Source organism: Pagrus major, chromosome 7 (assembly GCF_040436345.1).
Source record: "Pagrus major chromosome 7, Pma_NU_1.0".
Classification (NCBI taxonomy): domain Eukaryota; kingdom Metazoa; phylum Chordata; class Actinopteri; order Spariformes; family Sparidae; genus Pagrus; species Pagrus major.
The window spans coordinates 8900388-8914379 of record NC_133221.1 but is presented as its reverse complement, the minus strand read 5'-3'; the positions used below and the strand labels follow the sequence as shown (position 1 = coordinate 8914379).

The following is a 13992-nucleotide window of genomic DNA, read 5'->3' as shown; positions in this document are numbered from 1 at the left end:
GGCATCCAATGTGACAGACAGTGGAGGGTTTACCCAAAACCCCATGAAAGCAGTTGAGCTCCTAACCTGTAAATGCCTTTTTACGCCAAACAAAAAGCACTCTGTGGTGAAGATAAGAGCCGAGTTTGTCTCAGTCTGTCTTTTTCTCTCTCTGCAGGATGGTTGCAGCGTCAGATAAGTTGTGTTCTCATTATGATCAGAGTCTCTGAGGCAGGTTGAGCCTCGGGGCAGCCCTCGGTCACCCGCTGATGAGTGGGTGGAGGGGATCAATCCAGCTTCACTTTACCACTCAGCAGACACTCTCAGAAAGCATGTGCCTGACGAGTGGTGCTCCAATACCACTGTACATGTTGTTACAGAGCAGCCGAGAGACTAGAGAGATTATTATCTTGGCATTACTTGAGTGGTGAAAACGCTTGATAACAATACAGTCCAAGAGCATAGCAGTATGAATCATGAAAACGCCTTTGATCTGTGGGTGTGTTGTGAGGACGACTGAATGTGTATGACTGCGATGAGTGATTTGAGACGGGATATTAATGATTGCACTTAGCAGGCAGAAGTGCTTTCACTTCCCAAAACGAGGCGCCATTAAACTGTAGATAGCGAATCCTTTAAAAACCAGGAACAGTTCAGGTTTATTGTGCCTATTTTATCCTACCTCTGTGGCCCCTAGTGAGTCCAAGCTGCAGCTTGATACAAACATTTTTAGTTTAGTTTTAGGGCAGCAGCCTCATACAGACTGAGTACCCTGTTTACAGGCACATGTTAAGTCGAAGCTGTCTGGCACAAGCAGTGACCCAAGGCGATTCAGTGGGCCTTCGTTCTGGACAGTTGCTCACTTTCATCCTGACCGCTGGAATGTAAAACCAAGACATTTTCCTCTCTGCAACAGAGTGTCAAAGATTCTGGCCCTAAGAAATCTGACTTCCTTGCTCGCAAGTGCCCGTTCCAAGTGATTATCATTTTATCAATCTATTTCCCCTGGTAATTTCCTTTTCTGTAATGAGCTTCATATTTGCTAGAGTACCTTACTCTGAGAAATAGGTTATCATTGCAAGGTGCAGGATAAAGTTTTACTGCTCCATTTCTATTCAGGAAAAAAATAATTCATCAGCGTCACCTAAAGGGGTTACCGGCATTCATTTAAAGAAATAGTTTGGGAAATACGCTGATTCACTTTCATGTGGGGAGACAGATGAAAAGATCAATGCCACTCTCATGCCTGTGTGTTAAATATAAAACTTAGTTTAGCACAAATACTGGAAAAGGGGAAACGGCTGGCCTAGCTTTGTCAAATCTTTACAAAATCCACCTACCAGCAGCTGGGCGTGGCCTTAAGTTTCAAACTATGACTCTCTACTCCCCCCTCAAGTGTCAGTTTTGCACTTAAAGGGCTCCATGTCCAAGTTAGCAATAATACATATGCAACGCCTGGTTAGACTTTCAAATAAAGCTTGTCGACAGGTTAATTTACTTGGTTAGTTTTAGGCACCAAAACTACTTGTTTGGTGTAGGCAGAAGAAACTACTTTGTTAGGTTTAGGCACTGAAAATACTTGGTTAAGTTTAGGAAACGATTATTTTGTGGGTTAATATTAGTACCTTAAGTCTTGTCACTTACATAACTTGCTTTCTGTAATTTACGTACGTTTACTTGCAGTCTCCAGGGCGTCACTCTTTGTACAAATGCACCAGAGGGATGCTTCCAGAAGTGACGCTAGAGGGGTAACTACAGCATCAAACTTAAAAGCTTAGGGCCACTGACCAGGCTTCTGTATTTGATGCATTGGAGGTGAGAATGGGCTGTCATTTGTTTAATCTCCCCGTTATGTGTTTGACCCCCAACATGTAATGATGTAGTGAGTTAATTGGTGAACTTTAGAGATGCTGGTAGGTAGATTTTGTAACCTTTCAACAGAGCTGTTTACCCATTTCCAGTCTTGATGCTATGCCCAAGCTAAGCTAACCGGTTGCTGGCTGTAGTGTCATATTTAACTGACAGATATGAGAGTGGTATTAATCTTCTCATCTAATTCTCAAAAAGCAATTTGTGTATTTCCCAAATTTCCAAATTCTTATAAAGACTCCTGGAAAATGCGATGTATCAGTGAGTGTAGAGTATGATCATCATTTCTGTTTCTCCTTCATTTTACATCTAATTATATTTGTTTAACAGCTGCTTCATTACCTGCAAGTTTATACCGAGTTTGAACCATTGCTCTGTTTTACAAATTTTGTATGCAATACAAATGTTAGGTCACAGCCAAACAAAACTAACCTGTGCACTCTGCAGATTCCCTGTCGCTCCCCAGAGGGACCCATCAGCTGTTGAGATCCCTCTGCCACGGTACCTATTCTGCCTTCCTCAAGCAGAAAATCACTTTATCAGCAGCTAGCGAGGCCCTTGTGACCACAATTTGTCACCTCATTTAGAATGGTTGCAGGGCTGACAAAGCTGTAGATTTCATGTGCGACAGAGGAAGTGGGAAAAAAATGTTGTTTAAATCACCCTAAACTTTTCCTGAGAACATCAGGACAACTGCTCTGTATGCAACGTCAGTGTCGAACCCTCACATTCAGGAGAAAGGAGCGCAGAGCTTGTTTGGAGCTTGTTTATTTATCAAGGCTTTAATCTGAACAATATGTTCCAAATGAGGCCCGTGATGCTTCTCTCAACTGTGGCATTGTGGTTAAAATTAGAAAACTCTCTCCTGCTCCCATCTCTCTTCCCCTCTCACCCTGTCAGTGGCCTTTGTTCTCTGTGCAGATGCAGCACTGTGCTGACAACATCCCTGTTGGTTTCGGGGGAGGATGGAGTCAGTGTTGACGGCACTCTGACCCCCCAGTCTTAAACTCACCTCTAGAGCCCCCTTTCACAAGTGCTGATGGCTCGCCGAGGAACCTCAGTGCCGTCCCTCAGCCAGCTGCAGCAGCTCTTAGATCATTAATCCTCTAACCCCCCACCACAGAGCCCACATTTGTTATTCTGTTCCATTGCTCACTGATTGGGGATACAGTGACTCTGAAGAAGATATCAGTGGGACTGTCATCTCACCCTCTGTATTTTCTTCTTCCATGGCTGACGCTACACCGTCCTTCCTCCTCTTTACCCTCTTCCCCGCTCCCTCCTGTGACCTCTCGGCTGAATAATGGGGCTGCGTCTCTCTTTGAGAGTTTTGGGAGGGGGGTCAGCGAGGGACGTCATTAGGCTGGTCTGCGGTGGTCAGCGTTGTCAGAAGGGGGTTGGGGGTCAGAGAGAGCCTTGTTTACAGACTGTGTGTGTTTACATTCCTGATGGTGAGCGCCAGCTTTAGAGACTGCTGGAAGTGAAAGGAAATGCTCTTATTCTGCTTAGTAATGGAAAAATCCAACCCAATACATCAAGGAATCCAGATGAAAAAAGCCAAGTTATTTATTTGGTGGGTTATGGCCAATGCATTCTGGGTAGAAAGAGGGATGACTTCACTGATGAATTTGAGACTTCCTCAATGGACAGAGGCATGGGAAAAACCATATGACCCTCTGCAGTATTTAATCACCCGCGGTGAACTCCATATATATATTTACTGCAGACTGTAATAGCTTATACATCAAGTAGTGGTTGTGCTCTTTTGTTCTAAATCATTACACCATCCACCATGCAGGCATTTAGGGCTGCAACTAAGGATTATTTTCAATAAACATGAATCTAGTGATTGTTTTCTCTATTAACTGACTATAAATCAGCAAATAGCAAAAAATGCCAATCACAAGTTCCCAGAGGCCTCTGTAACATCCAAAAATGTCTTGTTTTATTTGGCCAACAGTCCAAAACACAAATATATTTAGTTTACCATCATAAAAGACTAATAAAGCGAGAAAATATTCAAATTTGATTAGCTAGAGACAGAGAATTTGGGCATTTTTTTTACCTTCTCATCAAAATAATTGCAGTTCATTTCCTGTTGATCAACCAATCAATTAATCAAATAATCATTTCAGCTCTACAGGCATTCTTCCTCTTTAGCATAGTTTTGTGCAACGATCACAGCAGTATGCTGTATATAGTTGACATGTGGGTTATGCACAATTTTAAATTGGTTACTTCCATTGGCCAGGTGTCTGAAATATTTCAGGAAAACCAAATTGTATGGCCAAATGAACAGAAAAGCTATTTATGAAGTTAATTCTTCAGTGTGAAAATTTAATTTCAAATTTATTAGAATCCACATAATTACAATCGCTTCCTTGCGATGAACAGACAGTGACATGCTGTGCATCAGCTAGTAGCTCAGGTGAGTGGGTCTGTTGGTGGATAATTGGGAGTAAGAAACATTTGCATGAGCCTTTAAACCTGGTTTAAATAATACATGATGTCCACACAATTACAGTTTTATAATTATAACAAACTATTTAGAGGTGCCAGACATGACGTGGTGCTGCAGGGTTTAATTACAGGGTACACTTTGAATTTATTCTATAATTCAGGGATTTCTTAAGGAAAGTATGCAGCAGAATGACCGACAAACTGAGGCATTGGCGTGGAAGAAATGACTGGTAGTGCTGCAATCCCTGTCATTTGCCAGGTTGTAATGACAGCACAACATTTATTGTTGTGTTCAATTATAATAATAATCATCATCATAATCATTGAGGCATCAAATTAGAACTGAAATGAAAACAAAAAGTCAAAAGTCAAATGACAGAAAATTTAACTATCAAAGTCAACTATTGTAATTTTTCTAGTTAAAATGACGAACGCATGCTTTTCAAATGTGGGGAACTGATGGTTTTTGGTCATACTTAAACTAAATATATTTTTGGTGTGTTAACATTAAACGGGCTCTATGTAACGATTTGTAGCAATTTACATTTTTACATTTTTACATTACATTTATTTTACGTTTACATTTTAGAAAATGAGACCTTCTCCGTCTCTCCTGGTTGCCTCTACGAGCTTGTGGACAATGTGTTTAGGTTGTTTAATCATGCTATCTATCTATCTATCTATCTATCTATCTATCTAGTTGGCTAGATTATTACAGATTAAATATTGTCATTACAACTTCCATTGTTAGGGCTACAACTAACAATTATTTTTATTATTGATTAATCTGTGTTTTAGTCTATAAATTAGTCTATGAATTGTCAAAAAGAAAACTGAAAAATGCTCAACAGAGTTTCCCACAGCCCAAAGTGATGTCTTAATATTGCTTCTTTTGTTCAACCAACAGTCCAAAACCCAAAGGCTCTTCATTTATTATCATAAATGATAAAGTAAAGCTGCAAATATTGAATTAGTTTTAATGTCTGATTGGTTAATTTATGTGGTTTCAGTGGCAAATATTTCAGAAGAACTGCCAGAAAAAGAAAAAGTTTTGCCCTTACATTTGTACTTCTTCAGAACCTTATATTTTCTTCCCTGGTGTCCCCTCACACAGTCTGATTGAAGTACAGTAGTAGCAGTAATGAGGGGGCCATTAAACACTTGATATGCCTGCATGAGTGAAATGTTTACATAAAGTGATTGTGCTGTCTCACAGCATTTAAATGAAGCCCATATCCAGTCAGTTCCAGCCGGCTGCACTTCACATTTCTGAGCCTTTAGTAGTTAATGCCTGCTTCACAGCTTACACAGAGAACCATTCACTTTATACCTCAGTTTGACAGGAAACAACTAAAAATATCACACTTGTGCTGTAATTGCTATGTTGCCATCTTTATAGTCGGTACTGTATCTGCTTAAAGTAACCACCAATGAATGTAATTGCTGTGTGCAGAGTGGAGAGTGTCATGTCAGTTAGCTCTGGTTGTATAAATATAAGGTATACAGCTGGACTAAGTGCCACCCTTCCCATATATAAAATATGCTGCATGAGGCCAAGAAGTCATTAACAGTGGAGGACACATGCCAAGAAGGGTGAAAAATCCCTTGAAAGGTACAAATGAATTTCCTGTCACTTCGGCTCCTAATGGGAAACGGTCACAAGTTATGCTCAATTATTGAGCACAGTATGCATTAGACCCACAACACTAAGAGTGTGTCATGTCAGCCCGTCTCTCTGCGCGCTGGTAGTATTACTCCATGATTCACTTAATTACTGTAATAAGTGTTTTTCTTCTGGAGGTGGTCCGGAGGTCTGTGAGTCATAGTCTATTAAGGCCACACATGCAAAGCGAAAGGCACAGCACCAGATGCTCGGTCTCTGATCAAAATCACAGAGAATGTCCATTATTTATTCACAGAGTTTGAGGCTGAGAAATGTTTTATGAATGACGCCAGGTGAGTCGAGTTTCTCTTTACTCTGCAGTCTCAAGGCTCATCATTGTCACTGTCAGTTTTGTTGGAAAGCACACAATGTAAAATGCTCACGCAGGCATCAACAGATTGAAACAGTAGATACAAAGATCGTGTATGTGTTGGTTTGAGTTAGTTGAAACTGTTGTAATGACAACACCCAAAATACACGTCCATTATTTATCAGTGTTTGCGAATGACAGAGGCAGACATTTGTAGAATAAAACATTAATGCGGCACATTTTTATTCAGGACTGAAGAAGCTGAGCAAAATTTGTTTACAAAACAATGTAGAAGATTACAGCATCTCTATTTCCACAGTTTGCTCCTGTAATCTTTGTTCTACTGAAAATTAAACGGGTGCATAATAAATAGATTAGATAAGCCTGTCGCTGTAGTGGATTTCACCCATTTAGTGTTGTTCCTTAGAGGTGACTGAGGTGATGAAACAGTCAGCCTTTGTTGCTGCTATAGTTCTTTGTCAGTATCTGGGCCCTTAACTTCAACATTGTTCTTTTCTAATATTTTATGTGAATTACATTTTTATTTTAAACCAAAGAGGTACTCCAGCCAATTACTGTAGTTCTGCTCACAAGAAACATTAAAGATGAATGATCAAAAAACAGCATTTGCAGCAGAGGTCAAGATATTCTGACTTTTAGCAGCTAGTATGGGTCACACTTTAAACCACAAAATCCAACTTTTCCCATAACTCGAAAGCATCTTTCATTTGATTACATCATCAAACTTTTGGAAACTGAATACAGGACATTATAAAACTATAAAACAGAGTTAAAGGCCGAGTAGTACTGAGTAGTTAACTGAAACGTGACAGTAAACTTGATAAAAGACAGAAAAGTGTTTCTCTTTAAGCTTGTTAACATGATGTCGCCCTCCCTAAACTCAGCTTGCATGTTCCTCTTCATTTTCCCTTCACTCCAGGTTACTCTGAGGCTTCATGGTTGGTGGACATAAGCAGGGAGGGACCGGGGTTTTTTGAAGCTGTGATCACAGTTTCTGAAAGCACAGGATCAGTCAGTGGTCATGATTCCTAAACATTTAGAGTGTGTGAAGGATGAGTGTAAATATCCCGAATGGAAGCAGTTGATATTTTTATTCACAACTTTTTAGAGGCTCGCTGGACAGCCAACAGAGTGTCCCTTCATTAGCTGAAGGGGATCTAGGCGAGGGGGGGGGAGGGATGCTAAATTTTGTGTTAATGTTGACGTCTGCATTTCATCAAAACCATTTTTTTTTTTTTTTTCTGCTGGGAGGTTGGTCCGTCTGCTGCCCTGCACAACTCGAAAACCCACGACATTTTCACAGTGTGCTGTGATATTGTTGCAACGACCAGCCATAGTTCCTGTCCTCTCCACAACCTCGGCTACCGCCAGATTAAAGACAAGAGACACACCACATTGCATTCATATGTAGCATATGTAGCACTGTTTGCTAATTTTATTGTGTTAATGTGGTTGTACACATGTTACATATTAAAAGAATGACTCAAGCACACTTTAGGGATTATGGTAGTATGTTCATTATTGGTATAAATGTGTTGCTGATTTTGTTAATTGTGACTTGTTGAGTTTAAGAGATATAAATTGTAATTGCTGACAACAAGGCCTGTGGATTATCTTGAGTAACCAGGTCCTGTTGGTTGGACAAAAGAAACTTATTTGAAGACGCCTCTTTGGCCTCTAGGAGGTTATGTTTTCAATCGTTTCTCCAGTTGTTGGTTGATTGGATTACCGGCAGGATTACACAAAAACTACTGAGCAGATGTCCATGAAACTTGGATGGAGGATGGGTCTTGGTCCAGAATAGACCTCATTAACCTTTGGTTGATCGTGATGAAAAAAATCAGGCATATTTAGGTGGCTGGTATCTATGAGTGTAATTAAAGGGGAATGTTGGGCCGTGGCGGAGGTATGCGCTCTACTTGTCAGACATTTTATCGACTAAACAATTTTTCATAAAAATAATCAGCAGATTTATTGAACGTTAAGATAATCGTCAGTTGCAGCCATTGTCATTATGTGGGTCGATTACAGTGAATAGAAGGAAGACATTTAACTGTGTGTTTTTGTACAGTACAGCCATTCAGACTCTCTGCTGCTCTGCAGTAATTATCCTGACCTTAACCCCATCCTGCTCAACCACAACCCTAAGTATAGTGTAAGTGCGGTTCTAAGATGGATAATTACAATACATGTTCCTTTGTAATTACACACAGTATGACAAACACTGTGATCCCAAGAACACCTTTTTATGGAATTGAACCCAGCACCCTTCCTCCTCTGCCACAAGGAGCTCATGAAAATGAAGGATTTCATCTGAAAATGCTTTTGTCAACAAAGTATGTTTTGTCTCTAATGTGAGACCTTGCACCAAATCATTCTGTCAGGAGAACACAGCTGAATACTGAGCTGCTCTCGTTGACTGAATGCATTTCTTGGTCCATATTTTTGGACTTTTATTTTGAAGTCCTCTGCTGGCAGCGTGAGTAAAGCTACACCTATGGGTGTCCCAGCTCCACTCAAGTCTATTTCTGTATCTGAAGGAAAGGTGATGGGTTGGAGGGGGGCAGGTTTGGGGCAAAGCAAACAGCGAGGGTCTCAACACTCAAAGTAAACATTACCCTATGTTTGAACTACACACCTTCGGCTCTACAGTTCTCCCACACACTCGCGTTCTCCCCTCTGAGCCTTATTCCTGCTAACACCCCCTCCAGCCGGCCTGGCTAAATACCCTGCTTATCCCAGAACCGTCCCATAAATCAGAGAGGAAAAGCACCTCTGACAAGGTCTCACCTCCACGGCCAGCAGCCCTTAGCCGGCAGCTCTGACTTACATATAGGGACTACTTTGGAATAAATGGACTAATAGCTTTTCAGAGTAACTTTCTTAATAACCACCTCTGAGGATTTGAGAATGTTTCATCCCCCAAACTCAATGCAATCAGAATAAATCCCTTTTATATGCCCACCTAGCCCTCCTACCTCCGCCCTCCAAAAATGAAAAGTCTGGTTTTCAGAATCAAGAGCATGAGGCGATGCATTTAGGGATTTAGAAGTTTTTAAACAGTTTAGAGTTTATTGAGCATGCAATAAAGCATGAAGTGAACCAGTGCAAGTTGAGAGAGAACATGCTTCCTTATGGTACGACTTGTTTTCATCCAACAAAATCATTGAATTCAATCTTCTGAGAATGTCAGTGGGTTCAAACACAGACTCAAGCTATTTGTGGCTTTAATATGCTCAAAGTGCATAAACCAGAGGAGATCTACAACAGCAGCAATATTCAAAATGACACACTCCCCCAGAGGAAACTGCTTAAACATCTGAGTGTTGCCCAACATCTCTTTCTTCTTTGCTTTTGTTGTTCTGACTTTGTTTATTCATCCTTGTCTCAAAGCGGCGGCTTCACCCTCAGCTGCCTTAACTTGTTCCTAACAACTGTGATTCCTCAACACAAAAGAATGAAAGAAACTCTCAATGAAAAACACAATCTTTTCATCTTGGGCATGAGTCAATTACCAAGGCAGTGTTTCTGAACATGCTGCATGTTTTTTTTTTTGTCCTCAAGTGTTCAGAGGATCGTCCTCTGGACTGAAGGGAGGGATGTATTGAATCTGACATGTTTATTTCCATGGCAAAGACATGTTGTGTTTCCAACAAGACCAGCACATTGAGCTCTTGTTGTTCATGTGTCTGTTGGAGCACTCCCAGCAACTTTTATGGGTGGGTTTTTTAAACAGTGCTTTGATGAAGATGGACTATTGTTGGTTTGTGGGCCAGGATTTCATGATTTGTATGCATTTCATTTTGTGAAGCTCACACCAAAGGCAATAGGAATGTGGGATGGGCCATTTGACATTTGACAGTGTTCGATCATCACAGTTTACTTTTACTTTTGTGAAACAGTTTTATATCAGTATTATATCACGTTATTACTAAAATAAAAGCGATAATCCACTCAGACATGATTCTACCTCAACGTTGTTCCAGCATGCTACAACAGACGCCAGCCACATTAGATGTGTGACATGTTAACGCTAAGTTCAACAGGTTAACCTGCAGAATAAACAATAACCTACAGCAGTCTTGAAACGTACAGCTCCGAAGCTTGAACTGTAACGATCCATCCTTAACCTCGAGTTTTGAAGCATGTCATGCTTTATACGTTGCTGGCCCTCGCTGAGAAAGCAGTCTGAAGTATAATAGTTAGTGCACATAAAGCCTGTATGAGTTTCCAGATGTTGTGGGGACATTTACGACAGGGTCTTCACTTCATTGGATGGTGGGAGTAGATGAAGACGTTTGTGTTGGTTATTGCAGCGGCTGAGAAATTGGGGTGCTTTGTTTTTACCATCCACATGTTTGCGTTATCGAAGTCGGCATTAGCGAGGAAAAGTAGTAGTTATTGGATGTAACTCCAGTTCTATGAGTGCATGTTCAGTCGCCTAGCTGCCATTGTAAAGCACATTATTTTAAATAGGCTAAAACACACAAACATATCACTTGTGACTTGTAAAATCCATGGCGCGGCCAAGCCTGACTCCGGTGACAGTGACGAAACCAGTATATCGCCCACCTTCTCACATTATTTTTTGTTATTAGCTGCTGCTCTAACTGTACTTGTTATGAGTAATATCTGCACAAGGATGTAGTTGTAGTGCAGATTTGCCAACCTTTAAAGATGTGAGGACGACGAGGGAGCAGCTTCTGTACAGTCTGTTACATAATTTCACCGCTTTACGTGGTTTTACCAAGCATAGAGGCTGTTTTGTTTGTTTAAGACCCTAAATGCATAGCAAGCTGCTCTCTGTCATCAAATTAAATTGCACTGAAGTTATTAAGTATCAAAACACAGCGGTTACATACCAGAGATACTTACAGCAATATCTGGTGCTGCTCATTTTTACTCAACAATGACCTGGAGCAAGAACAGCATCAGACATAGTTGTGCTGAAAAAAGATATATAATTGGCAGGTTTTTTTTGCACTTTTCATATATATGTGTTTTAATTTCTTCCCTCTGGAGAATATCACACTTATATAACCTCAGCTGGTGTGTTACGCTGTCAATCTTTGAATCCTAATTGCAGTTTCCGACTTCAGGCATGTTTTCAAAAGTGTGTTTGAGAGCCTGAGACTGTGTTCAAGTGAAAGAGTGAGAGTCGACAACTTTGCAGACGTGAAAGATAAAGTGAACCGATGCTCCGAACGGTAACATTAATAACATGATGAAAAGAGGTGTTCTTTGAGTTTCTGTCATAATGAATATTAATTGCTACAGAGACTTGGCACCGAGAAACCTGACAGTAAGATAGATATTTTGTTGTGATTAATGCCTCATCTATTGAAAAACACTTCCTCACACAGCCTCTCCTGCTCTTATCCTGTCTGTAAGGAGAAAGGACCCTGGCTGCTCCTCAAGAGAATTCATATTGTTCTCACATAATATAAATCAATACAGGGCTCGGGGAGCTCCTGCATCACTAAATGGCTTTGTGGAAACTTAGCGAGAGAGGGGCCATAACTGTCCCAGGTGCTATATTCATTACCGAATGTTGCACAGAAACGAAAACCTGACAAATCATTACAGGAATGATGGTACTATTGGAAGAAACCTTAGCTGGTATCACCTTATTTAGACAGCCTAGTGTTGCTGCCATGACTATGTGTTTGCTATTTTTAAACTTAGAAACCAGACTCAGACATTTAATACTCTGTCGCAAAGCTAGCATGTCTCGAGGAAATGTGGAAAATAATGTTGGTCTCTCTGGCTGTAAGATTACATTTTGTGCATCGATGGTCCCCAGAGGAGGACTGAAGCGAAAAGTTCATAGAAATAAAAATTAGCTAGTTCATTTTTTATTTTGTACTAGGTACACAATCTTAAGTTGCTGCAGATCTCCTACGACGTATTCTGCTTGGAGGCTTTTTTCAGTCCCTGGGGGCTCAATTTGCATACAACTGAGAATTTTAACAATAAAACAATGCTGGCAGTGATTTTTTTTTCCAGGACGGTGGAGGCATGACCTGCCCTCTTCTGCCTCTGATTAGTTTACATTGATATTCTTAACCTAACCCTAACCAATCTCACTCCTCATGTCAACTAACTCAACCAATGAAGATAACAAGCACTAGCTTTTTTCTGATCCTTCTCTCCATATTCTTAGACAAAATGGCATCTGTTGGGAACTTAACTCATCGTAATTAGGTTTCTTTCATATCCATAAGATACACCAAAGTCATTTTCCAGCTTTTTGGCCATAATCTCTGCGTAAAATCTGTGCTCAATCTTAAATATAGACCGATTCACAAATGCACAGCTTTTTATTCTTGCCTCAAATGTTTTCAGAAACACATTTTGGTGAATTCTTTTGTAAAACAAGAGAGATTTTCCAAACGAGCTGCCATCTTGGTCTGGTTTGAAATTCAGGAGCAGCCCACAAGTGTCAGCGTTCATCCAATCAGGTGCAGCCAGTGTTTGCGTTGTTGCAGTAGGGTGTAGCCTGAAAGCACCTGCCAATCGTTTATCATGACACTGCCTAGTGGCATGTCCATCAAGCGTCCAATGCGGGAAAGTGGCGTGATCCGTCACGTCAAAAAATACCATGGTGGACATGTACCGTAAAGATCATGCATCGGGGCTAAATAGTTTTGTCTCATTTCAGATTTCATTGTCGGGTCAAGTTTGATTACTTCTTGAACAAAAGTGCAGTTTCATTTTGGCTCTCAGTCGTCATTGTAGGCATGATAACATGCTGACATTAGCATTTAGCACAAATATACCTATATATTACATCTACACCATCTGTATAGACTTGATTCAGACACGTGATACTTTTCAAAACGTTTATTAAGTATCTCTGGAACCTCGATGCAAACTCTGTGAAACTCACGCAGCTAATAGCAGGGCTAGGGTTGGTATGAATACTGGACTTACCTGGAGTAACACCAGCCTTAATAAACTTATGTTGTTACCTTTCCATGATGTTTGCCTAAAGGTCTTCTCAACCCTTGTGTTCGGTATGTTAGGTTACATTTTTTGCGGTTGTGATTTTCCACAGAGTTTTGTGTATTCCACGCTGTCACTGTCCTCCCTTTCACAGCAGAATTCATGTCCTCCAGGACTAGGCAGATATAGCCAATATGCTAAGCTTAGGGGTTTAGGTTGCAGGTTATTTCCCATTGGGATCAGCCGGCTCCTGCAGAGGGTTTGTGATAAGAGTGGATATTGGAAGCTATGTAAACCTTGTTAAGCTGCCCTTCCCCAGTGTGCAGGAGGGTAATCCTAAACACCTGGGCTAGTTAACTGGGATTTGGTGGGATTAGGGGCTCCATAAGGCAAACCTGATCATGCTTCTGGTTAAATCCATTTCCATCCTTATCTTTTCAAATTCTCTCAATCCAGCAGTTGCACAACAGCTATCTTAATACTGAGCTATTTTATCTCTGCCCATATCTGTTCTTCGGGGCTATGAGAACTAGTCAAGCATGAATTTTGGAGGTTAGTCTGGGCTTCATAATCCAGATTTCGGTCATACTGTAGGCTACATTTGATTTTAAAAGCTGAAACGTGTTGTTCAGCCCAGTGAAGGCCGCTTGTTTTGTTTTTCTGTTTTACAAGATTTTACTGGTTTTGCCGTGCTAGCATCATGTCAGCCTGTCTGTTGGTCCACCACTTTCTTCCAGACTAAAAT

At 40.7% G+C, this 13992-nt stretch overlaps 1 protein-coding gene across 2 annotated transcripts in view; it reads left to right on the top strand.

The window, feature by feature from the left end:
* scube3 (signal peptide, CUB domain, EGF-like 3) overlaps positions 1-13992 on the top strand; it is an 88051-nt gene that overhangs the window by 4466 nt on the left and 69593 nt on the right. The gene's annotated exons all lie outside the window — the stretch shown is intronic.